Below are 26,227 nucleotides of genomic sequence, written 5' to 3'. Positions count from 1 at the left end.
GCTAGGCAAGCACTCTACCACTAGGCCAAACTCCCAGGACATTTTTTTGTATTGACAACTCTATCCCCCGAAAATGTGTTGAGGACTTTTTTTTCCCTTACTAATTTTTGAATGCAGAGCGTTATGCTTCCCAGGAAGGTACTCTATGGCTGAAGCATGTCTGCAGGCTTTCATTTGGAAATAAATCTCCTGTTATTTACTTTGCACCATAGGTGGGATGTGCCATCCTGCATACTTTCTTCTGTTGAGAGGGACCTCTCCTAGGCTTTTCTTTCCAGGCTGGACTTTGTGATGCCCTTGATCTTAGTCTTCTACAAAACTAAATGACAAAACATACCACTGAATCCAGCTATTAGTTGAAAAGGGATCTCACTAACTTTTTTTTTTTTTTTTTTTTGTCTAACTATCCTTGTTTCTTCTGATCTCAACCTCCTGGCAGAATTACAAGTGTGAGCCTGTAAACTTTAAAAAAATGAGTCTATACAAAAATCATGAATGGTTTTTGGATAGTTTAAAATGACATTTCTCTACTGGGAAGAATCTCAGACTTCTTTGTTGACCTGCCCTTTCAGTGCATTGGGCTGTTCTTTCATCATCCAACTCTAACGTTGACTCTTCCTCAATTACTGTCCTGTGCCTCAAGCGAATTGCCTTCCTATAAGGACATCTTCCTCTGAGGTTGGGACAGAGCTATCCACAGACCTGCCTCAGGGTTAATGAAGGGTCTGTCCTGGCTTTCGAGAAGATCTCCCCACATCCTGAGGGGCTGCTCCCAGGTGGTCCTCACAGTCCTCAATGAGAAGGACTTCACACAGCTTCCATGAGAACTAAGAACACCAAGTCATGCTCTAAGTACCATTTGTGATGATCATGAGTGTATTAATTGCCACTTATCTCTGTGCTACAGTCTTCAGGTTCTTCCTTTTTAAATTTAATTTTTTTTTTTTTGCCAGTCTTGGGGCTTGAACTCAGGGCTCAGCACTGTCCTTGCGTTTTCTCAAGTTTAGTGCTCTATCACTTGAGCCACAGCACCACTTCCAGCTTTTTCTATGTATGTGGTACCAAGGAATCGAGCCTGGGTCTTCGTGCATGCTAGACAAGCACTCTACCACTAGGCCACACTCCCGGTCCTCTTCCTTTTTTTAGAAAAAAAAAATTAACTTTGAGGGTGGTAGAATGTGAAGCCCTAGGTGTATTTACACATGTACACTACTGGAAGCATAACTAGCATACATAAATACATTATATCCACTTTATTCTATTTGATGAAATAAATGTATTTGACATATTTGTATACCAAGGAAATGACTTTTACAGACAAGCACAGAATTATCAGTTGCGTCAGAAAGATCCACCGTGCCCATTTCCTCCTTACCCCTGCCCAGATGGCCACTGGCCTGTTATCACTGCAGACAGCTCGTACTTCCTAGAGTTCTAAGGTCAGTCTAAGTCTGCATCCTTACACTAGACTTGGTGTGTGTCTGCCTCACTGTCTGGCTGTCACTCCGAATGATCTCTGTGAGAACTGCTCTTGTGGTGGCCCTGTCGTCCTTCTTGTTGTTGGTAGTGACCACCATGTGGTCAAACATTTTTTGTCTGAGGCTTGAACACTGGCCAGAGTTCAGCACTGCCAAGCGGGGCCTGGGCGCTGTTCCTGAGCTCTACCACTTTGAGCCACCATACTACTTTCAGTTTTCTGGTGGTTCATTGGAGATGAGTCTTAAAAGACTTTCCTGCCCAGGCTGGCTTTGAACTGTGATCCTTAGATCTCAGCCTCCTCAGCTAGGATTACAGGCATGAGCCACTGGCATCCAACTTCATTGCATGTTTTGTAAGCTTACTAGTGGTAGGCATGTGAGTTATGGACAGACACACATGTACAGGCAGTGTGTGCTCTTGGTTTAATTTCTCCTGGCTTATTGCCAGGGATGGAGCGGCTGCCTTGTAAGTGTTTTCACCATAAAAACACGTAAGAGGCTGGGCACGCCTGTAATCCTAGTTACTCCAGAGGCTGAGATCTGAGGATCATGGTTCAAAGCCAGCCCAGGCATGAAAGTCTGTGAGACTCATCTCCGGGTAACCGCCAGAAAACTGGAAGTGGCACTGTGGCTCTAAGTGGTAGAACGCTAGCCCTGAGCAGAAGAGCTGTAACAGATGCAATATGTACAAATGTATGTATCTAGTTTTAGTCCCAGAGAAGCTTTATATACTTTATATACTCTTACACACACACACACACACACACACACATATATATATATAGAGAGAGAGAAATATATATATATACTCTAACATATATATATATATATATATATAGAGAGAGAGAGAGAGAGAGAGAGAGAGAGGGGTGGATCTTATATTTTCATCTTGTTTCAAATCAGAAACTGGGTTTACCTGAAAGAAATATAAAAAAATGCAATTATCTTTTTCTGTTTGCATGCTGAAAACCACCATTTTGTACTTCCATAAAGTTGAAGGGACAAGTCACATAGCAATGTAAAAGCACCTGTCATATGAGTGGGCAGATGCATGTACGCGTCTGTCTAGCTGAATCCACTTCTTTAGGAACTGTGGCTGTTCTCATGATATTTATGATACACTATATAGCATAACCTCTGAGAGTCACTTTGGTCCTGCATTACATACAACTAGAGGATTGGATCTCCTTGTGTTATCAGCCAGCCTTGGGATCCAGAGGTTGCTTCCTTGGTATAGTGTCACCTCTCAAGGGATACGGAGAGAGGGGTGCACACACACGCGTGTGTGTGTGTGTGTGTGTGTGTGTGTGTGTGTGTGTGTGTGTGCATGCATGCGTGCTGGTAGTGCTAGAGATTAAACCCAGGACCTTGCATGTGCAAGGCAAGTGTCTTTAAAGGGATTGTTTTCACAGATCATTTGAGAACAACTCTTGGTGAGCGGCTTTTGGTGTTTGAACTACTAGGTAGATAATAGGTAGATAGACAATCTACTTTGGAACTAAGGTTTTAATTACAGGTTGTTCTAAAGAATCAGTGATTTAGTGTCCCCAGATGAGTTAGATGGCAATAATTATACATAAGTAATTATACTTAATTCAGATTTTGGAGAAATTGGGCCTTTCAAAATTGCAATGTGGTAGATCATCTGCATAATCGTCTTAGTACTTTATTATATACATTTTGCCCTAATTGTCATTGCTGCTCAGTTAATGTTTGTGATCTCTAGCTATCCTGAGGTCAGTGTGTAGTGCTGTATGATGAGCCAGGGTGGCAGCAGCCCTGGACTTTTCATTTCCAGTCTCTCAGCCTTATCTCATATACTTAGTGGCTTCAGAGTCTCTCACCCCAACTCAAGCCCATGCTTAAACCTTGGAAAAGCTGGGCATGATGGCACACACTTGTAAATCTCCACCTTTAGGAGGTTGAGGATCAAGAGTGTCAGGCCAGCTTGGACTACTTAATGAGACTCTGTCTCAAAAGAACAAACCCCAAGGATGCTGGGGAGAGGAATCACGAGTGTTTGGGAGGTTGGTGATCCTGAGTGACTCGCCTGTGTTGTTTTCTCAATGTGGTTTTCTATGTCTGTTTTCCAACCAAAGGTATGCATGACTTTTAGACAAGAATGGTCTGGAACTTAGCAAACAGCTACACATTGTACAGTATGACCTATTTAATTGGGCACTTTACAGTCAGTAAACTATGTGGTCTGTATTTGTGAGGAGACGGTGACATCACTTGCATTTCCTTGGTCAAGGTAATGGACTAAATTTGCAGAGTCCTAACTATACTCTTGAGCTACTAGCCACAGGTTATCATTATAGCCCTTCTATAGAAGCAGGTAAGGGAGGAGAGATTGGATACTTTCTTTTTTTTCTTGAACTTAGGACCTCACTTACTAAGCAGGCGTTTCACCATTCTACTTCCCCAGTTCTTTTGGCTTTTATTAATGAAGTCTCCTTTTTATTAATAGAGTCTCCCTTTTTGCCCTGGTCAGCCTAGAAGAGCATCTGTTTATCTTGCTTCCTAACTGGCTGGGATAACAGACTTTTTAATGAGATAAAATGCACATGGAAAAAAGTGTACTTGGAGAGAGAACAAAAAGTAATTTCCTTCCCTCCCAAGTTCTAAATCTAGGAAAACAGGAAAGGGAATTGGTGAAGATCACACCAGACATGGTAGCTCAAGCCTGTAATCGTAGCTCCTTAGCAGGTAGAGATCAGCCTTATAAAACAGTTTGTGAGACTTCATCTCAACCAGTGGCTGGGTGCATTGATCTCAGCCACATGTGCAGTGGCTCAGGCCTGCCATCTCCAGGATGAGAAAGCACAAGTGAGGAGAATCACAGCTCAGGCTAGCCTGGGTGCAAAGCAAGACTCTACTCAGAAAAGGAGCTGGAGGCATGATTCAAGTGTTAAAGCATGAGGGTCTCCCCAGCACCATCAAGGAAGAGAGGAAGGAGAGGGACGCAAAAGAAGAAGGGGCAGGAAAGGGATGGAACCATCAGCTGTGCGCCTGTTGAATAATGTAGCTCCTTAGCTTCTGACGTCTGGGGGATATGCTAAAAATTTGTAAAATAAGTTAAAATTTCTTTGTTTGTTTCTGAGTAATAAGATCTTTGAACCAGACTATCTGGTATTATGTAGCCAATAGCTGTAAGTACTATTTCTCTTCCCATGTCCCCCAGTGTATACCGTCAGTCCTCAGCACTATCTCAGTATCTTCCAACGAATGCAGTTGGTCTTCAGTACTGCAGATAGAGCATTTTATGATTATCTCCCCACAGGCTCAAGCAGTGAAGAAGTCCACCTGACTTGATTCTGCTTTCAGCCACTTTGTCTCTTCTTTCAGTTGCTATACCATAAACAGATACCATTTATACAGCCCCCCTCCCGCTTTTTTGATATTTAAAATGGCTCAGCCATATTAGGCTAAATTGCTACTGTTCTTGAGTACAAGGGCTGTGCTATGCATTAGGAGAAAATGTGTGTTAGAGATACTTGGCTCAATGCTGTCGATCATGCATTCAGTACTGATAAGTCAACACCATATATTAGACAGAAACTCGTATAAAACCAGGCTGTGTGTTGGCTGGTTGATGGACATGAGACCAAAGGTTTGTAGGAGCTCAACCTGTTTTCCCTATGCACAGTGGTTCAGTGTTAGCCAGCGAGGGCTGGTCATTACCTCACAGGACGTGGCAGCTGTGAACCCCGAGCCCACACTTCAGACGGCCCCGGGTTTTCAGCGGCCTCCCAGGGCAGCTTTAGCTCAAGAGGTATGTACACCCTCAGGGTACACCCACCCCACAGTCCTGCAGTGGTCCATTGAGCAAGTTGTTCACTCTACCATGGTGAAGAAGCACACCCCTGCAACCATTTTGTTTCCACTTTAAGTGCGGGGTTCAGTAAATTACATGAGATGGTCAGCTCTCGATTATACAGCAGGTTTTGCATGACTTGATTTTTTGCCTGGCTATAGGCTAATGTAAATGTTCTGCACGTGTTTAAGGTAGGCTGTGGTATTTGTAGGTCAGGTATATTGAGTGCACTTTGATTTATGGTATTTTCAGTTTATAATTTGTTGGATAGACCCCATTCTCAGTCAAGGGTTGCCTGTACACCTTAGCCCTCTACCTACTCCTGGGTCTTAGTTCCCATGGCCTCATTTGACATCACTGCAGGGTGTTTGAAGGCCCCCTCACATTCAACTCTACCACACCATATCCCTGGTGGGATATGGTTTCTCCATTTCCCCATTTAAGGTTAGTTTCCAACCAAGTAGTTTAGACCCTCCCCCCGCCCCGTCTCCCTTTTCACATGTTCTAAACATACTTCTTCAGCAGTACTGTCTTTCCTGTGTCCCACACATTCTGAAGTAACCCCTTCCCTACATTCCTGGGGTTTCTGAGCTAGTGGCAGCACTGTTGCAGCTGGCCTGGGTATGATGCTGGATTGTTCTGGAAAATGACATGTGTGCACCCATATCTCATGCTCCCTCCACTGGAAAGCTGGGATACCCAACTTCCAAGTATGGTTAGCCATGCCTTCTGAGAAGCAGGTGGGGACTAAATGCTTGGCATTACGGTGGAACACTCCATATCTCTCTGTTTCTCTAGGTAATGGTTACTTCTGCACTGCACTTTGAAGACTTCTTAACTTGGTGGGGATGTTTTGGAAACTTGGAATATTTTTTTCTGTTTTTAGAGAAAATAAATGTCTGAACAATGATTTAAGTGGAAGTTCGGGGAAATTGATGAAGAATTATTTAAAATAGATTTATTTAGAGGCTGGTTTATTGTATTTTATTGTCTCTTTTGAATTTACCAACCCACCCCCCATAAAAAAACAGATGTTAGAACAAACAAGTGCATTATCTTAATTTTACTTTTAATTTATTTTAAAAACAAATTAGTTGTATAAAGGGCTAAAATTCATCATGTCCATCTAAGTATCCAGTGCTTTTGTGTGTGTGTTGTGTGTGTGTGTGTGTGTGTGTGTATCATGAGGCTTTAACTCAGCCTGGGTGCTGTCCCTGAGCTCTTCAGCTCAAGGTTACTAGCCTACCCCTGGGCCTGGGCATTTTCCCTGAGCTCTTCAGCTCAAGGCTACAGCCCTACCCTTGAGCCAAGCCCCACTTCCCATTTTCTAGAGGTTAATTAGAGATAAAGAGTCTCAGTTCTTTTGTTCCGGGCTGGCTTTGAACTATGATCCTCAGATCTCAGCTACCTGAGTAGCCAGGATTACAGGTATGAGCCACCTTGCCCGCCTTCCAGTGCTTCTTGATCAGTTACTCCTTCCATCTTTCTTTTCTTAATTTATTTGAAGATCATTGACTGACATCAGGTTTTTTTGTCTGCTGACCTGGGTGTGGTTGGCAGGGCCTTTGCTCAGTGTGTTGGTCTGCAGACTCCTCTGCCATGTGACGTGGGTTCTGGCTGCTAGACAGCTGAGTAAGAGGATGGGTGGAGTGTGCCGATTTTGTAACCTTGCTCTTGTGGTTTTTCAAAGAACTGGGGCTGTGTAATTAGCAAGGCAAAGGGAGAAGAGCAGGGAAGCAGGAAGGGGCTAATACATTACTGCTCCCTCCGGCATCAGAGTGAAAAGAAGAGCAGAAGAGTGAGAGAATGATTATGACTACTGCCCCTCCCCATTTTTACTCTTACCTGAGCTGTCAGCAAGCTTTTTGCTGTTATGAACAGACTTCAGTTTCATGAGACACTCAGCTTCTTTTAATGTTTTAGGTGAAGGTTGGAGATTTTTTCCTAAATCTTCCAGATTGAACTTGGTTTAGAAGCACAGAGAAAATCCTGTGATGCATCTGGTCATCACCTCCCGCTCTCTCCAGCAATTCCTCATGGTTTCCAGCTGGTAAAATCTTCAGGGGATTATTGGAATTGCCACCCGGATAAGCTGCATCACACTGCATTGCGATGCATCGCTGTAGTCCAGGTCAAGAGCTTGCTTCCCCACCATGACCAGCAGCCACTTGGCGTCTCCAGACATCTTTCCCAGAGCTACTGTTCATCATGGTGGATGGTATGCACTGACGTCACCCCTGATGGTCCCTGGAACCCAAGGAGGTCGGGTCTGTGGACTTCCTCACCTTGGAGACAGAGAAAGTAACACTGAAACTTTGGAAATCTGGGCTGCACCTTCAGTCTATTTTAATTAAAGTGATAACACAATACATTTTTGAAGATAAAGACTTACACAACTGTTCATAATAGTATGATGCATAATAGCCAAAGAGTAGAGACCAATAAATAACATGAAGTATGTTTCCATAGCAGAACATTCTAGTTATTGATTGATTGATTGGTTGATTGATGCTAATACTGGGGCTTGAACCACCTTACACTTTTGCTTGTCTTTTTCAGTCACAGCTGATATTGTACTACTTGAACCATAGCTTCTGGCATTTTTAGTGGTTAGTGATAGAGTCTTGCAGACTTTCCTGCTTGGGCTGGCTTTGCATCCAGATCCTCAGATCTCACTGTCCTGAGTAGCTAGGATTACAGGAGTGGACCACAAACATCTGGCTATATTGGAAGATTTTTAGCCATATGAAGGGATGACATTTTGGTAAATGCTACGAAATGTCTGGACCTTGAGGGAAGTGAAAGAAGCCAAACACAAAAGGCCGTAGGTTGTGCATGGCCAGACTATCGAGACAGTACTAGGCTAGTAGTGGTCGCTAGAGCTTGGAGGAGGGCAAGATGGAATACGGATTTTAGAGGGGATGAAACGTTCTGGAATCAGAGAGTGGTACTGGGTATGTAACTTGTGAGAATACCGAAAACCACTGAGTTGTGTACTTAAAAAATGAATTTTATGGCCGGGAGCATTGCCTAGTGGTAGAGTGCTCACCTAGCATACATAAAGCCCTGTGTTCAATTCCTTGGTATCACAAACACAGAAAAAGCCAGAAGTGGCACTGTGGCTCAAGTCACAGAGCACCAACCTTGAGCAGAAAGTGTTCAATGATAGTGCTGAGGCTCTGACTTCAAGCCCCAGAACTGACCCCCCCCAAAAAAGGGATTTTATGGCTTGTGAATTATATTTCAATTATAATTCAATCCTACCTTAAAGAGATTCAGTATATTCATATCATTTTTGAGTTGAAGTCATTTTCACATAAATATTGGGGCTATCTGTGTAAGCAGGACAAATTCTAGTTAATTTTTTATATGTGATCTTTTATATGTGACAACTCAGCTTCTTCTGAAGAGGATGAAAGTAAGCTACCACCATTCTACCTTTCTCATACCTTATTTTTCCTGGTGCTAATCATCACCTTCGTTTGCCAGGTTTGCTTAGAAGCTACCAATGGATTTTAACACACTCATCTTTGCCTCATGCGCACCTGTAATGTCTTCTGTCTACTTCTTCTCGTAGGCAGCTCTCTTCTCTCCCTGGACCACTTACCTGTCTTCTTTTGCTCAGATCTGGCCCCCGGAAACCTTTGTGTTTTGAGTTTCCACCAGAGGCATCTTCAGGGAACTGTATCATACCTTTTTGGGGGTGGGGTGGGGGGGGCTATGAGGCAGGAACTTGGCCTGGGCGCTGTCCCTGAGCTCTTCAGCTCAAGGCTACCACCCTACTCCTGGGCCTGGGCATTGTCCCTGAGTTCTTCAGCTCTTCAAGACTACCCTTGAGCCAAGCCCCACTTCCCATTTTCAGAAGTTAATTGGAGATAAAGAGTCACAGGTCCTTTTGTGCCCAGGCTGGCTTTGAACCTTGATCCTCAGATCTCAGCCTCCTGACTAGCTAGGATTATAGATATGAGCCACTGCACCGGGCACCTGTTTTTGTGGGAGCACAGGGCCTTTAAGTTTGCAGATGCACATCAGTTTCCCAGGAAGGAGTATGTGGAACATGTGTGTTCCAAGCATGTGTATCGAAACTCCTGTCAGGTCTTCTTAGCTGTTGTGAACTAGCATAGTATTCTTCCAGTAAACTGCTCTTCCAGTATTGAAGGTGGGTTTTTTTGATGGACATTTAGGTAGTTTCCAGTTTTGTGATTTTGCTGAATGCTCCCATGAACATTCATGCTTGTATTTCCTGGTATTCATGTGAAGGCTGTTTCTGGCTACATTTGTAGAAAATCTGATCCTTTTTTGGCCTCTGAGCTGTATTGCCAACATCATCATGTGTCACATTTCCACTCGTGGAGAGACGTTTTTGGGCTCTGCATCCTGTTCTTTTGGCCAGTCCATTGCTGCTGCCATGATAACTCACTGTCTCCAAACAAGCACAGAACATCTGCAGGGCTTTATGTCATCTGGAGGACGGCTGACATGATCAGGGTGCTGAGGCTCTGGCTATACATGAACTTTTGTGTGACAAAAGCTCTCATAAAGCTGGGAGCTGATGGCACATGCCTGTAATCCTAGCTACTTCAGAGGCTGAGACCAGAGGGTCACAATTAGAAGCCAACCCAGGAAGGACCATCTGTAAGACCCTTCCTCTCCAGTTAACCACTACCTGAGCACCACTGCCTCCACATCTTGGCACCCTAAGGTTACTTACATGCTCCCTGCTCACTCAGAATATGTATCGCCTGTTTCTTTTATGAATTCTTACCTTTAGCCTCTTGTTCTAATTGTTGGGTTTTTATTAGTTTGCAGGTATTCTTCATATATTTGGTAGTAATTTTCCACTTACCTGGAACACAGAATTTTCTCCAGCAATACAGACATGCAATACTATCTTGTTGAGGAAATGACATATTTCTTTATGAGAGCTGTTTTGATTTTCTTTTTGCCAGTCCTAGGGCCTGAACTCAGGGACTGGGTGCTGTCTCTGAGTTTTTCTGCTAGTTAGTGCTCTACCACATGAGTCACAGCTCCACTTCTGGTTTTTGGTGGCTGATTTGCTTGTTTTGAGCTTCAGTCCTCAGATCTCAGCCTTCTGAGTAACTAGGATTATAGATGTCTGAGTGCATTCACCATAGCCAGCAGGCCCCAGGGGTTACAAATGCTGAAAAGCCTAGCAAGAGCTCTGTGACAAGGAAGAGTCACTGAAACACATACTGTCTGATCCTCCTTGCATAGAAGCAGGCTTCCCTTTAGAGTTAGGTGGCTATTTGTTGTTTACAGAGGAAAGGGCCTGGAGGAATAGTATCAAGATGCTGAGTGATTTGGGGTGGCAGGGGAGAGGTATATGAACAGATGACTATCCCCTCATCTAGAAGTGCAGTCATCATGGGTCCCTACACCATCTACACATAGAAAGGAAATGTGCACTACATAAAATGTTACCTTGTTGTGTTAAGGCCTGAGGCTGATCATTTAATATCTGTGCCAAAGCACAGGGAGGGGCCGGTGCAAGAGGGGCTGATGGGCCTCCTGCTGCAGTTCTGGCTTCACAGGCTTATGATCACGTTCAGAAGAGGCTCTATGTTTTCATAAAGATATGTCTCGATTTCTTTGTAAACTGGTACATGGCTTAAAAACTTCTCTAGTTATTCTCAGGCAACAGCCTTTGTTCCTTTAGCAAATGTTAGAGACCTTGCCAGGCCACCTGACAACTAACTGATGTGCCCAGTTTTTCATAAGCCTCTCCATCCTTTCCTTTTAATACATGTCTCCTCTTTCTTTCCTTTTCTTTTCTTTTCTTACACAGAATATTTTCCAGGTGTGTTTCTTGTCTGGGAAAACAGTTTGTGGTTCCATTAAGACAAACAGCAGGGCCAGGAGTGTGGCCTAGTGGTAGAGTGCTCGCCTGTCATACATGAAGCCTGAGTTCAATTCCTCAGTACCATATACACAGAAAAAGCTATGAATGGTGCTGTGGCTCAAGTGGCAGAGCGCTGGCCTTGAACAAAAAGTGTCCAAGGACAGTGCCCAGGCCCTGAGTTCAAGCTCCAGGACTGGCCAAAAAAAAAAAAAAAAAGCAGTTCTGTGACTCTGGGCTGGGCATAGTAGAATAGCTAGACAAGCTTCTGTGCAGCAGGGGAAAGCTAGTTGGGATTGGCTAGAGAAGAGTCCTGAATACTAAGGTCAGGTAACTTAATATGAATTAATACAGGCTAAATGTCAGCCTATAAACAATCTCTTCATATCTCTTCATTCAGTCAACAGAGGGCAGCATAGATTGATTCTTCACATACAGTATATATATATATATTTTTTTTTTACTTTTTTGAGTGCTAGTACTGGGGCTTGATCTTAGGGCTTTGCAATCCTGCCTCGTTTTTCATTCTAGGTGGACGCTCTGCCACGTAAGCCACACTTTGCTTCTAGCTTTTTTACTAATTAATTGGAGATAAGAGTCTCGTGGGTTTCTCTGCCTGGCTTGCTTTGAACCAGAATCTCCGATCTCAGCCTCCTGAGTAGCTAGGATTATAAGTGTGAACCTTTAATAGCCACCGGGCTAATTTTTCGTTATATATGTGCCAGTCTTGGAGCTTGAACTCAGAGATTGGGTGCTGTCCCAGAGCTTTTGTGCTCAAGATTTAGTGCTCTTCCACTTTGAGCCTACTATTTTTGTTTTTGTTTTTGTTTTTTTTCTTTTCTTTAACAATTATAGGATGGAATCTAGGCCTTGTGCCTGCTAGGTAAGTGTAACAGCTCTACTACTTGAACCACAATCCCTAGCTTTTGAGACAAGGTTTTGTTACTACATTTGCCTGAGTTGTCTTTGAACTTAAAATCCTCCTGCCTTGGTTTTTTTCAGCACCTGGGATTATATATATTTTTGAGTAGCTGAAATTATAGCCATACACCACAACCAGCTAGTATCTTACAAAAAAGAAAACCTTTTGTTTTTACCTTTGTTTGAAAGGACATCTAAAACTATTGTAGTAACCACTTTTCTAGGTATAGTCTGAATACTGTTTTATGCTCAGCTTTCCTCTTTCTCACATGCAGATTATATGGTTTGTTCTGTCTTCACGAGACTTTTTTTTTACTAGTGTCAATAATGTCAGGTTCTTGTTCTGCAAAGCATTCAGGACGTGCTTTCAGATGTCTCTAAGGACTGGGACACTTGGCTGAGTCTGCAGATGACCTTGAGGGCCCTCTTTCATGAACTCTGGAAAGCTAGAGGTGTCCAATCCTGGGTCCTCATGATGTCCCAGCAGCCCCCTGCACTAGGTGGACTGTGGACAGTGCTGTCCATTCTCCTCCAAAGGAAACACCCACACACATGGAAACTCAGACCAGACAGTTTTTAGCTTTGTGTCTCATTATGGTACTTTCTACCACTAGAGCCATGCCTCCAGCCCTGAGTGTAAATTATTTTAATTAAAGAAAAAACAAATAGAAAATCAGGCCAAATGATAAGAAGGTTGAGGCTGCTGCAACTGTAGGTCAGAGCAGGGAGTCTGGGACTTGCAAAGTAAATAGGTACTTGCTGCATGTCCTTCTAGCCATCTTCCTTTTTTTTACATTTAAAACAGAAATGCAGCTTTATAATCTCTATGTTTTTTTACGTGATTATTTTCATTTAACAGAGTAACATAGACATCACTGCATTTCTGCAGAGACACATCTGTACATTTCCCACTCTTAAGTGCCAGGTAAAATGTAGGAAGGTACAGGATAAATAACCACACTCAGAAAAGCACAACAAACACTTGGGATCTCTAGGACAAAGGTATAAACATTAAAATACTGCTTTCTGTCTGTCTCATTGGCAGATGTTAAATGTTAATCCTCACTGGGCTCATATGAAGTAATGGCAGAGATTATACTTTGACACTAGCTATAAATGGAAATAGTTACTTTAGAAATTAATTGTAGGACAGGTATAGTGAGCTTTAAAGTATTTTGTGTCTTGGAAAACTACTAGAAATACTGGTCCCTCTAACTCCAGTTCAGACTTCAGCCTCCATGTCTCAATGTTTCCATGATGAAAACCTGGCTCCCTATATGTACTGGCTTGGGGTTGGGCCAGGTACCACCTTTTGCTCCTCCAGTTCTGCATCCTACCTGCACTGGAGGGGTTGCAGTGCAGATTCCTGCAGCCCATGGTTCCTGGTTTGGGGGTGGGATGGGAGAAGAATGAGGTCAAGGTGGTTGTCACCACCAAGTTGCCTGGAGCAAGCCAAGTCCTCTTCCAGAGCTCTCATCAGGTAGCCTGTCCTCTTGGCCCTGCTGCAGCTCTATGCAGCCCTGTAGTCCTGGGTGCTCTCTCTGCACTATTTTATAGGTAGCTCCCCCCAGACTTCACTTTGTTTCTATCTCTCTGTGATTATGGCTGATTGGATGTCAGTTAAAAAAATACTCAAGACAATTTTCTTCTAGCTTTAAACAATTCCATATTTCTATATTCTTACCGTCTAGAAGAAGAAAGGCTGAATGAAGGAGTGAGATTATGAAAGGCACTTACTCACTGGGAATGTACAATGTCTGGAATCAAAGCAGTTGCATCAATATGTTGGTGAATCTAGAGTGAAATGTACCACACAGAGAGACTGTGGCCCCATTGTCCAGTATTTGGAGTTCACAGGAAGTGAGCTCCCTCACCTTGGGCACAGAATAGATCATGAAGATGTGGGATATATGTACTCGCCTCACTGGAGTGGCTTTGTGTTGTCTCTGTGTGTGTGTGTACATACGTGTGCATGTGCACACATGCGCACACGCTATGCCTCCTGCTGTGCACCGTAGCTGTGCACAGCGCAGTCCGTTAGAACTGGACACTGACAGTGTTCTCTGCCACTGTGCTGGGCTGTGCTCACCACAGGCATAGAGCTGGTGCCAGCCTGTCTCCCATATCATTGGCTCAGACACTGCTCCAAGGCCATGGTTTGGTTTCCAATATGACATTATTTTCTAGTCATTTCAAAGTATACGCTGACTCTCTGCTACACTTTCCACTTGAATTACTTCATGGTTATCCTTGGTAATGCTCTGTTGGGTACAGATGCGTGGTGTGCAGTGAGGAAGGTCCCAGGCTGCCAGTGACTCACAGTTTGTGTTCACTGGCTGATGTAATTGTTAGTCCAGATCATTTTCACAAGTGTCCCAGTGTTGGTGATAAACTATGTAGTCATTTTCTTTTTGAGTGACTCAAATATAGTTTTTGGTGCTTATGTAGTTAAATGTCTGTTACTGCTAGCTGTATTGGCTATTCTATAGGTTTAGAGAAACCAATCTCAAAGCAGAAGACAATGCGATATGGGTAAAGCTACCTGGATCAGATGGTCTAAAGGGCAACTTGTCTGCCTGGGCTTCGGGGAGCTGGTACCCAGGCCTTTCCCTAGAACTAAGCCCGGAGCCCAGATAGGGATGGTGGCTATGGTGTAGGCCACTTAGATTCTGTCTTTGAGAGTATGAGCTGGGAAGTATGCCAAGATGGAAACACTAAATAATGGATAGAAATGGAAAGCCATGAGGATCCAAGAAGTAGGGAACACCCAGGACTACAAGGGCAGAGGGAGAGGGCTCCAAGGTATGAAAAGGCATGCTGCAGGGCGGGGTGGGGGAGGCGTGGTGGTGGTGAGGGGAGTTTGGCCTAGTGGTAGAGTACTTGCCTAGCATGCACAAAGACCCAGGTTTGATTCCTTGGTACCACATACATAGAAAAAGCTGGAAGTAGTGCTGTGGCTCAAGTGACAGAGTGCTAGCCTTGAGGAAAAAAGAGCCCAAGGACAGTGCTCAGGCCCTGAGTTCAAGCCCCAGGGTTGGCACACACAACACAAGAAAGCCAATTGTGAAACTGAGGGAGAGGGCTCTGATGCCCTGAGAAACAGAGGACAATGGTGAGAGGCCATGGGGAAGATGGTGGAAGGAGCTAAGGCATGGGGATTTGAAGCTCAGACTGTGGGAAGACAGGGAGGGTCCTGCTGGTGGCCTCTGGCTCAGATGGCAGCTAAATAATGCTGCCTGCCCAAACCAGAAAGCCTGGTATATCCTTGAGTGATCTCTCTCATGCCTTTAAGGAATCCATCATTGTCTGTGCCTTAAGAGTAAATATAGCAGGAGTTTGACCCTTTTACTCTTTGGGCCACCATCCTCTCACACTGGACAATGAGCAGAGTCTGGCATGGCTGTCTGCAGTCTGTTTTGACCAGAAGCTAGGGTGTCCTGCTTACACAGGAAGTCAGGTTACTCTGTATACCCTAGAATCCTGGCAAGGTACCTATTGCTCCTAGAATAGAAACCTGGAGTCCTTAATATAATTTCACCTACCCTACAGCTCTCCCTCCACCTCACCCCAAGCTCCTCCCTGCTGCAGCTGCACTGGCCTTGGCCCTCAGAAAGGTTTCCTCCCACCCTAGCACCTGTGCCAGCAGCATGCTGCCCACCCCTGCCTTCTCTCACCCTGTACACTAATACCAAAGGAAAAGCATATCTAAGATGAAAGAGACAACTGAAGTTAGAACCAGTCATGGGTGAGAAGATATTTGTAGTATACAATATGAAGAGTTGGTGACAGGATGCCACAGCAAAAGGAGCAAAGGACCGCTCTACACCTGGGTAAATATCATCAGGTTGGAGCACATTCCTTCTGCAGCAGGCCACTTTCCCCCCGTAGGTGCTGAAGTGGAGGAAGGCCCTTGTGGCCCTAGGGACCAGGCCTCTTCAGTGTCTGCTGGAGCTGGAACACTGACTCACAGTGGCCTTCCATATCGGCTCCAGAGTGAATAGAAAGTGGGTGTGGCCTGTCCTTTTACACTTCTGGGATTCAGAGTTGATACCTACACAGACGTAAGGATTATCCTCAGGTCTGTCTTTGTGCCAATACCAAGATATTTTTGTTATTATGGCTCTGTAGTAACATTTGAAATCTGGAATTGCGATACTTCCAGCTTTGCATTTTGGGTTTTTGTTGTTGTTGTTGTTGTTTTGCCTATTTGGGGCCCTTTGTAAGCCCTCCTCCCCCAAATGGATGGCTATACATTGTGTACATACATGAAATTATCATACCACATTTGAAGGAGAATCAAAAGAAATTGGAAGGGGTAACACTGACCTCACATTGTATGGGGGTTTGGGTCTAAGGATTTCTGGCCTCTTGCACCTGCTTTCTGCTTTTAGCTTGTGACTTCCTGCCATCTTATAGTGACTGCAATCTCAGTCATTCTCTTGGGAAGTGTTCCGTTTCCTCTGTGTGAGCGGGCGGGGGGTTTTAAGTGCTTCTGTCCCAAGCAAGTACTTGAATGCAAAGGGGGAAATACAGCAGCCTCAGGGGTTGCTTGGGTGAGTGTGAGGGGTGGGAGCTACCCTGAGCAACTTGACTCATTGAGGGCAGACCCTGTGGAGAAGGCTGTTGACTTGCTGGAAGATGCCTGTGCTTGTGCTTGACTTCAGGAACCGGGTGGTGGCAAGGACTGCTAGTGCTGGTGATGCTTCTCAAGGCTGTAGGCTGATTGGCCAGGGTGTGGCTGGCCCTTCCTCTGCCAGTTCAGAAAGTAGTGCTGGTTGTCTGAGTTGTCCTAGTTAGTTACAGCTCTCCTTCCACAGAACAGCAGGCTTTTCCTGTCCCTCTGTAAGGCAGCAAGATGGTCCTTAATGAAGAGGAGGACGGTGAGTCCCACCCCAGGCTAGAACAGCACAAAACATTTGGCATGGAGGCCGAGGGTGTCTTGATCCATTTGTGAACTCTTGAGAGAACAGCCCATTTAGGAAGAGCAAGGACCAACCCATACTGGTGGTACCTTGCTCCTTTAAAGGGAAAAGACTGTAGAGCCTGAATGGAGAGACAGCTTTCATAGTGTGTGTGTGTGTGTGTGTGTGTGTGTGTGTGTGTGTCTGTATGTTCGGGGAGGGATGGGTAAGGAAAGAACGAGATGACTCATGTATGTATAACCCAAGGCCCCCTTCCCCCTTTGCCTTCTCAGATGTTTCTTGGTATGAAAAGCCTCCTGCTTGATAATCATCTTTCTTCCTGTGTCTGGGGGCATCTAGGCAGAGCTCTAGGTCCTCACATTCAGAGTGACCCTGAGCTAAAAAGTAAAGACATTGGGTTGAAAGCACCTGTGAGATTTGGGATGGGTGGCACTCATTTTCTGAAGGCAGCATGGCTGAGGGAGAAGACAGTTGGGTCACTCCTTCTGGTGTTAGGTGAAGACTGACTGTAGGATTCCCTCGTCACCTCACACCAACACCGAAACTGTGGTGCTGTGAGTCAGATGACAGCCCGGCCTCTAAATCCCAGAAGATTACTGAAGACATCTCAAGGTCCCTGCCCAGAACTCCTGCCTCTGTGGGCCTGCTGCCCATGGCAGTGTGTCAGTGCTGTGGACAAGACAGCCAGCCATAAGTTAGAAACAAAGATTGAGGCCGGTAGTTTGGCCTAGTGGTAGAGTGTTTACCTGCATGCACGAAGACCTGGGTTCAATTCCTAGGTACCACATACATAGAAAAAAAATTGGAAGTGGTACTCATGCTCAAGTGGTACAGCTCTAACCTTGAGAAAGTCCAAGGACAGTGCTCAGGCCCTGAGCTCAAGCCCAGGACTGGCAAAAAAAAAAAAAAAAAAGAAATGAAGATTGAGCTCCTAGAGCCAATGTTGTATATGTTAGGCCTTTTCTGTCACAGTGACAAAGACCTGTTTAACCCAGTGAGGAAGTGGTGTGCAAAATACAGTGTGCTCTCCTGTCACGGGGACATTTCAAAGTGGTCTCAAAGCAGGTGTCATGACACTTGCAGCCCAACATGAGGGTCCTCTTTATGGTTTTCTTCCTCTTGCTGAAAACACATATTTTACTCTCAGTCTGAGTGCATTTTCACTAGACAATGCTGTACAAAGAAGGTTGCAAGCAGGTGTGTGCGGTAATGCCTTTGCATTTGAAAAGGGTGACATAATGAGGAATGGTGCTAGGTGAGCAGGAACACAGCCAAGGCTGTGCTGAGGTTAGCAGCTCCCTTTCTTGCTTGTGCCAGGCTAGTAGGTACAAGCCCACCAGGCCAGGCCACAGTGACCAAGGCTCACCATACGTACTTGCTGCTGGTCCTCCAATGAGCCTGGCTTCAGACCCACCCAGAGGTACCAAGCTCTAAAGTCACATATCAGTGGCTGTGACGACCTTGGAGACTCTCCTGTGTGTGCTTGAGCCTGAGGCCCTAGCAACAGGGCTGGGCACAGCCTTAGGGGTCAGGATTGTTGATGGAGTAATTGTTGCTTGAGTGAACAATCTAACAGCCCACTGGTTCTCTCCCCTAGATCTCAATCAAGGTTTTACTCCAGCTCTTTGGGACAAGAGGAGGGAGCACTGGCTTTTAATCCATTGCTCAAATAGATGTGCTGAGCAAGGTGCCGGTGGCTACTCAGGAGGCAGAGACCTGAGGCTTGCAGTTCAAAGCCAGCCCATATAAGAAAGCTTGTGAGATGATGATCTCCAATATAGCTACCAAAAAAGCCCAAAAGTGGACCTGTAGCTCTAGTTGATAGAATACTAGCAAAAAAATCTGTCATATCACTCAGGTCCTAAGTTCTAACCCTAGGACTAGCACAAAAGAAAAAAAAATGATGCCCCAAGAAGGGAATAAGTAGAGTTTTCTCCAGCAGAACCCCAAGAGCCAGTGGATGGGGAGAAGCTGAACACCAGCATTGTACTGCTCACAGCTGCTTCCACTCTGTTACTCAGAGTGCAAGTCTGTGATGGTGAGAATTGTTGAAAATGTTCTAGGGAAGTTAGACCTCCCCCCAGGCTGCCTTCTGCCACACGCTTACCTGGCATTGGCAGTGTTAACATTTCACTCCAGCCCTGTCTGCATATGTGTTTGCATAAGTGGGAATGAACCAGTGTGATTAACTGAGCCGTAAGTTAACTGCCGTTAGTTCATTTGTTATTTAATCTCCTTTTTAATGTTGAGTCCCCCTTGGTTTGCCAGTGAACCCTCCCTTCAGGACTGAATCCAAACTCCCTGGTATGGGTCCCAAAGCAGTTTACTCTCAGACATAGCTAATCTCTTTCTAGTCCAGCTGGTCCACTGTTCCCTGTACTCTGACCCACTGTGTCCACTGTCCCCAGTTTCCATACCTTGTTTGAGATTTGCCATCCCAATGCTTCTCCACTCGGAAATCCAGTAGATCTTGTAGTCCTGGCTCAGCCGCTGGCCCCTTTGCAGCCTCTGTGTATGTGCTGGTGTTTTCCGCTTTCTTGCTATTCATGGCCACTGCCCGCAGGCTGTGCACCTCTCCTTGCTGGCAGGGCAGTGACAGCAGCTCTTTACCTCGCAGCTCCAGGCATAGACTGAGCCTGGGGCAGATACTGAGGAAATGCTGAACGAGTGTGGACTGCAGTAGAAATAAAGAACAAAGCTTAGCCAGGGACCAGCAATGGGAATAGCTTAGGTGATTACACACACACACACACACACACACACACACACACACACACCTTATCTGTAAGCATTGTCGGGAACTGTGCAGTCTATAACTGAGCTGTATTGAAAGAAGTGGTTGAGGGGCCGGGAGTTTGGCCTAGTGGTTAAATTGCTTGCCTAGCATGCAGGAAGACCCGGGTTCGATTCCTCGGTACCACATACATAGAAAAAAGCCAGAAGTGGTGCTGAGGCTCAAGTGGTAGAGCTCTAGCCTTGAGAATGTCCAAGGACAGTGCTCAGGCCCTGAGCTCACACCCAGGACTGGCAAAAAAAAAAAAAAAAAGAAAGAAGTGGTTGAAAAAGTGAGCATGAGCAAACACTGGAAGCCATGTGATAATGCCATGCGAGTGGCTGGGGGATAGGAGACATTGGGCCCTCAGGCCATATTACCATGGCCCTCCACTCATCTGCCTGTACTGGTAACTGTGTGCAGCCTACAAATAGTGCAACTCTCCAAATGGTCCTTCCCAGCTCTGGGAAGTAATGTTATTTTAGGGAACTGTGTCCCTCCAATATGACATTAGGCTTTCAGTTGCATTTAAAATGTTTACCTTTATGCTCACTTAGCTTACTGCAGAATTTGCTCTCTGAGTTCCTGGTGGCCCTGAGCCTGGCTTCAGACAAGCTGCTTGGGTTTAGGTCTATCAGGAAGATGGAAGGTACTGCAGGTATGCTGAGACCATAAAGATACTTCTCCATCCTTCCCTTAGGGATTGAGTTCAATTTTCAGAATCAAAAGTGATTGCATTTTTATTTTTAAGCAGGAACATGGCTGGCATTGTATAAAGCACATATCAGAGCAAGAAACCTGTGTCACCATCTGCTATGACAGTTTTGAGGGGCCTCGCTGTGGTTTGAGTTTTACAGCCAATGTTCATGATGTTGTAAGGAAGACTGGAGATGCCCCTCTTCCCATGAAGAATAACTGGACAGAAACAGGGCTTAGATTTATCTCTGAAGACAGTTGATCTTTGTCCAGGGTCTCTCTAGTGTTCTCTTTCATTATAGAATATAAAAGCACTTAAGGTGGTCAGGTACCCCTGTTCCCTTAGACCCAGAGGCTTATGAGAGGCCATAAGTAGGATTTCCTAAGAGGGCTATACTGGTGGAAGGAAAAGCAGGTGTTGTAGTGTTTTGAAGGCTGAGGTCTAGGGTGTTAAGAACCCTCCTACAGAGTAGTCAGCTGAGGTGAGGACAAACCCAGAAACTGCAGGTTCAGGTGGGGTCAGGGAATGGTTTTCTGGGAGCAGGCCACTCCAGTTTTCAGGCCACCCTGCTTGTGGTTCAGAAAGGTTTATTGGGATGGCAGAACTTGCATGCAGTTTGTTGCCGACTGTGTCAAGGAAAAGTCTGGGAGGATCCATTTCATTTTCCCTGTGAAGTCTGACAGTTCTCCCAAAGTAACCTCACTGAGTGTACCCTGTTCTGGTGTCTGTGGTCCCCTCAGCTGAGATTTCCCTGTAGAAAGCGTGACTTCATCACTGTGGTACAGGAGGTCTCCTGTGTCCATACTGGGAGACAGGGGCTCACCTGTGTCTAAAGCATGAGTGCAGAGTGGTGCCCCTTTCCACACCTGCACGAATGAGAGCCTGTTCCTGTCTGTACTGCTGGAGTGCAGGGACTGCCCGTGCGCCTGCCCTTGGCACTTGACAATGTTTGCATGACAGGCATTTGATTTCTGCTAGGCTCACAGGAAATGCTGTGCTGGTCATGCTTCATTTTGCACACATTTTCAATATTGAGTGAATCTGAACATATCTTCCTGTTTTTACACTGGGTTTCTTCCTGCAATTTGTGTGTGTGTGTGTGTGTGTGTGTGTGTGTGTGTGTGTGTGTGTACATGCATGCATGTGTATGCTTGTAGTAAGACTTGAACTCAGGCCTCATACTTCGTCCACTCATAGCTAGTACACTACCACTTTGGCTTTGGCTATTTTATTGGTTAATTAGCGATAAGAATCTCTCAGCTTTGTCTGCCTGGGCTAACTTTGAACCACAATAATCAGATGTTAGCCTCCTTAATATCTAGTGCTATCTGATGTTGGGAACCAGAAACACCCGACTATAACCTGTCTTTTACAATTATGTCTGGATCTCAAAGGCACAGGCTTGCCAGATATGGTGGCTCACACCTGTCATCCTAGCTACTCGGGAGGTTGAGATTTGAGGATCACAGTTCAGAGTCAGCCTGGGTACTAAAGACCGTGAGACTCTTATCTCCAATTTACCACCAGAAAACCCAAAGTGGCGCTGTGGCTCAAGAAGTAGGCAGTAGTAACCTTGAGCTGAAGAGCTCAGGGACAGTACCCAGGCCCGGAGTTCAAGCCCTACAACCAACCAAAAAAAAAAAAAAAAAAAAAGGCACAGACCTCGCTTGCCCTCCACCTTTTCCTCACTGGCTATTCTGAGTCTCCCCCTGATATAATAACAGCTCCTGCTCAGTAGTCCTGAAGGTCTCAGGAGGAAAGTTGTTCCCATCCTTACCTTAAAGCAGAAAAAAACTAGCACCCAGAGCTGGACACAAACCATTAGCACAGCTGCCATGGGTCTAGGTATGGTGTTCAAGTTTGAGAGGGTAGGAGAGGTTCTGGAGGGACTGAGTAGAGTCCCAGCCCAAGACTGAGATGGGCTGAGGCAGTCCTATGTTGTGTGGCTAGCTACTATTGCTGCTGTTGCTGCTGCTGCTGCTTCATCTTCCTTCTTTCTTTGTCTTCCTTCTTTCTTCATCTTCCTTCCTCCTCCTCCTCCTCCTCTTCCTCTTCCTCCGCCTCCTCTTCCTCCTTCTTCTTCTTCCTCTGCCTCTGCCTCTGCTTCTGCTTCTGCTTCTTTTGTGGGCCATGGGGCTTGAACTTGGCCTGGGCACTGTCCCTGAGCTCTTCAGATCAAGGCTACCGCCCTACCCCTGGAGCCAAGCCCCACTTCCTGTTTACTAGAGGTTAATCGGAGATAAGAGTCTCAGGTCCTTTTGTGCCCAGGCTGGTTTTGAACCTTGATCCTCAGATCTCAGCCTCCTGAGTAGTTAGGGTTACAGGCGTGAGCCACCATGGCCAGCTGCAATAGCTTCCCCCCCCCAAAAAAACAAAACAAAACATTGTTGAACATTAAATCTGAGAAAGTAATTTTTAGCTTTGATGTTCTATGTTGGAATTCCCTTTCTGGGGAGAGTTTTTCTCTGATTTTCTGTAAACATGGTGATTTCATATATTTAATTATGCAGTACTTTATTTTTGGCATCTCTCTTCTTTAGCTATGATGAAGGCCACACTGCAAACCTGTTAGCAGCTATTTCCTCTGCCTTGTCTCCTGCTCCCTTGTATCTTACTGTTTGTGCCAATAATTAAGTCCAGGCAGGGTTTTGTTATCAACTACAGTGGCCTCAGTTCAGGCAGAAGCCACTGCCCAGGTTCATGTACTGTAAGGAAATGTGGCTATGGATCTGTTCTGTGTAGATCTAGAGGCAGAGCCAGGGCAGGCTTCACACATTATAGCTGGTTTGTGAGTAGGAAGGGCTAGGCCGGTGTTTACTGCTGGGGTCTTCCAGCCTCTGGAGTGTGGGTATCTTTGTGTTTTGGTATAAAGTTAGGGATATCAACTCAAAAGAAGGAGCATATGACTAAGTACTGGTGGCTCACCCCTGTAATCCTAACCACTTGGGAAGATGAGTCCTAGAGGATTGCAGTTTGAAGCCAGTCTGGGCAGGAAAGTCTAGAAGACTATATTTCCAGTTAACTAGCAAAAAAAAGCTAAATTAGAGGTGTGGCTAAGTGGTAGAGTAAAAGGGAAGCACACCAAGCACAAGTACAAGTACTGATTTCAAACCCCAGAACTGGCAAAAAAAAGAAAGAAAGAAAGAAAAAAAGAAAGAAAGGAAGAAAGAAAGGAAGACAGACAGACATACATGACCCGTGGGACTGTGTAAAGTGCTGCAAGAATATTCAGTGTAAGATATCACTAGAATACAAGAACTTAATTTATTTTTATTTATTTATTTTTGTTTTTGCCAGTCATGGGCTTGAGCTCAGGGCCTGAGCACTGTCCTTGGACTTTCTCAAGGCTAGAGCTCTACCACTTGAGCCTCAACACCACTTCAGGCTTTTTTCTATGTATGTGGTACCGAGGAATCGAACCCGGGTCTTCATGCATGCTAGGCAAGCACTTTAACCACTAGGCCAAACTCCCGGCCCCACAAGAACTTAATTTAATGTACATATGTGATCCCTGTGGAGCAGGGGTAACACATGATAGAAACAGTTTCAAACAAGGTGGTGTGAGTAGAGATGGCCTTCAGGTGACAGCAAATCCATGTAAGCTCAGCCAGCAGAGGAGCCAAGGAATGCTCTGGTCCCTTGAGAGAGTCCCCAAGTAGGAAAGGAGAGACTGTTCTGCCTTGGTGGGAGGAGGTACAGGATTGCTCTCCAGAGAGAGGGAAGAAGGCAGGGCTCTCCTGATAGAACTCTGAGCCCACATTTTTATTGCAAACTAGTACTTTTTTGCAGCTTTATGGCAAAAAAAAATCCGTGAATGATATTAGGGTTTTTTTTTTAATAGACTTTGAATTATTTTTTAAGCAAGTGCTACTGTTTAGACACTAAATTATTCATGTTATGGCTGCCTCCTGAAAAATCTATCCTTGAACACAAAAGCTAGTCCCTAAATTCAAGCCCCAGGACCTGCACCAAAAAGAAAGAAAGAAAGGAAGGAAGGGAGGAAGGGAGGAAGGGAGGGAGGGAAGGAAAAGAAAGAAAAAGAGAGAGAGAGAAAAGATTGGAATGCAGACCCCAGAGTATTTAGGTTGACATTACCCACATTCCCCAGCTGTGTTGAACCCCAGAGAGATCATGGAGGGCCTGGCAGCTTGTAACCAAAGCAGGATTGACCCCAGGGGACATTCAGCTGTGTCTAGAAGCCTTTGGGATAGTCACACCTAGAGAGGTGTTGCTGGTTCTAGTAGTCAGGCCACGTGGGCTGCTCTGCATCTTATAGTAGAGGAAGGAAACTTCCCTCCGGCCCCCAGGGGCCTTCCTGATGCCACAGGGCTGAAGAGACTGAAGAACCTGGTGTAACTCAGCATTCGTTTTCTGTATTCTCTCCTGGCTGTTTGGTGTCTCAGGCAGAGCCTCTCTGTGTCTGCAGTCACCAACATCTCTTTCATCTTGGGCTGGGCCTGTGGAAGGCCTGTCTTTGGAGCTGGGGACTCCAGTCCCTGTGTTTGACAGGTATCCTTGCTGACTCTCAAACCCTCTAAAGTGCAAGTGCTACTGCTGGAGGGCGTGGGACTGTCACCCTGTTTCTTGTCCCTAACCATCTTACATTGTCTTATCAAGATCCATCTGCCAGGTCTTCTAACCTGGAGTGCCTAGCACTGAGCTCTGGCATGGTTGTCAGCCCTTTAGATAAAGGACAGGAGCACCCCACATGTAGCAGAAGGCTTGGACCCCTGGAGCCCACTGAAGCAATAGTCTGGTCGGTGCTGCTCTACCTGATTGCCAGTAGCCATCCTCATATCTGTTCCCTGTTAGAGGTGTCTTAAGTAAGGGTTAACATCCTCCCTGAGAGCAGCGTCAGGCTCTGCTTGGGCAGGGGAGAGGAAAGCTAGCGCAGCCTATGAGCAAAGCTGGCGGTGCCTCCCCTCCCCCAGGAGGCCGGGAAGAGGGTAGTAGGAGGGGCTGGGCTGTGTGATTGCATTCATGGAAATGAGCCTGGAGGAGCACCGCGGCGCACGCTGAGTGTCAGCCAGGCTGCAGCTCCAGCTCCCATCCCAGGCCTGCACCAGCCTTCCCCGCCAGCTCTGCTCACACCTGCGCAGCCTGCCTGTGTGGCTCGGCCACTCGGCTTTTGTCTCCTCTGGACGCCTCTTCCCCTGCCCTTGTGTGCTGGCACACACACGTGCTGTCCTTGCTCCAGCTCTCTGTGCACCCAGGGCTAGGAGAGCTCGGGGAGCCTAGGCCTGTGGGATCGCGGTGCCGAGCCACCATGGCCTCTGAGGTGGAAAGCTGCGAGCGGCAGAGGCTTTGATGTTGCTGCCCAGGGCTGGCCAGGACACTGGGGCTGCAGGACAGGGAACTCACCACTGGTAAGCGTGGAGGGCACATGGAGTGGGTCTGCTGCTCCCTGTTAGGTGTTTCTGTGGCCTCTCCCACCCTACCACTGCAGCCAGAGCTGATGTGTGCAGCCGCCGGCTCCATCCCTGGCTCTCCCCTCCTAGGGATTTTCCACAGTGCCTTTGACAGATGCCCAGCGCTCCATGTAGTTTCTCCTTGGCCTGAGTTCAGAACAAGCCAGTAGCCGCTTCCTGGGGCCCAGACTTGGTGAGGTTAGAAACAGGGTAGACTGGAAGCGGAGGAACAAACTCAGGGTGAGTCTCCCCCCTACCCCAGGCCTGCCCATCACCCAGGGGTTCCCTTCACCCACTGAGTTCCGTGGAGCCTTTCCCGAGCCCAGGCCAGCCATGCACACACAGGGGACTGGA

At 45.9% G+C, this 26,227-nt stretch overlaps 1 protein-coding gene across 2 annotated transcripts in view; it reads left to right on the top strand.

The window, feature by feature from the left end:
- The window catches only part of Cyth1 (cytohesin 1), a 72,132-nt gene that overhangs the window by 20,208 nt on the left and 25,697 nt on the right, over positions 1–26,227 (top strand). Inside the window, exon 1 of one of the 2 annotated variants that reach the window (XM_090351295.1) lies at positions 25,774–25,831. The exons of the other annotated variant lie outside the window; for it this stretch is intronic. The gene's annotated coding sequence lies outside the window, so the exon portion shown is untranslated. Of the gene's footprint in view, positions 1–25,773; positions 25,832–26,227 lie in introns of those variants that run through there. 2 annotated transcript variants of the gene reach the window in all.

This window comes from Megascapheus bottae, chromosome 17, assembly GCF_031878675.1.
Source record: "Megascapheus bottae isolate mThoBot1 chromosome 17, mThoBot2.hap1, whole genome shotgun sequence".
NCBI lineage: Eukaryota > Metazoa > Chordata > Mammalia > Rodentia > Geomyidae > Megascapheus > Megascapheus bottae.
Note: the sequence above shows the minus strand (reverse complement) of the source record. Positions and strands in the feature narration are given on the sequence as shown.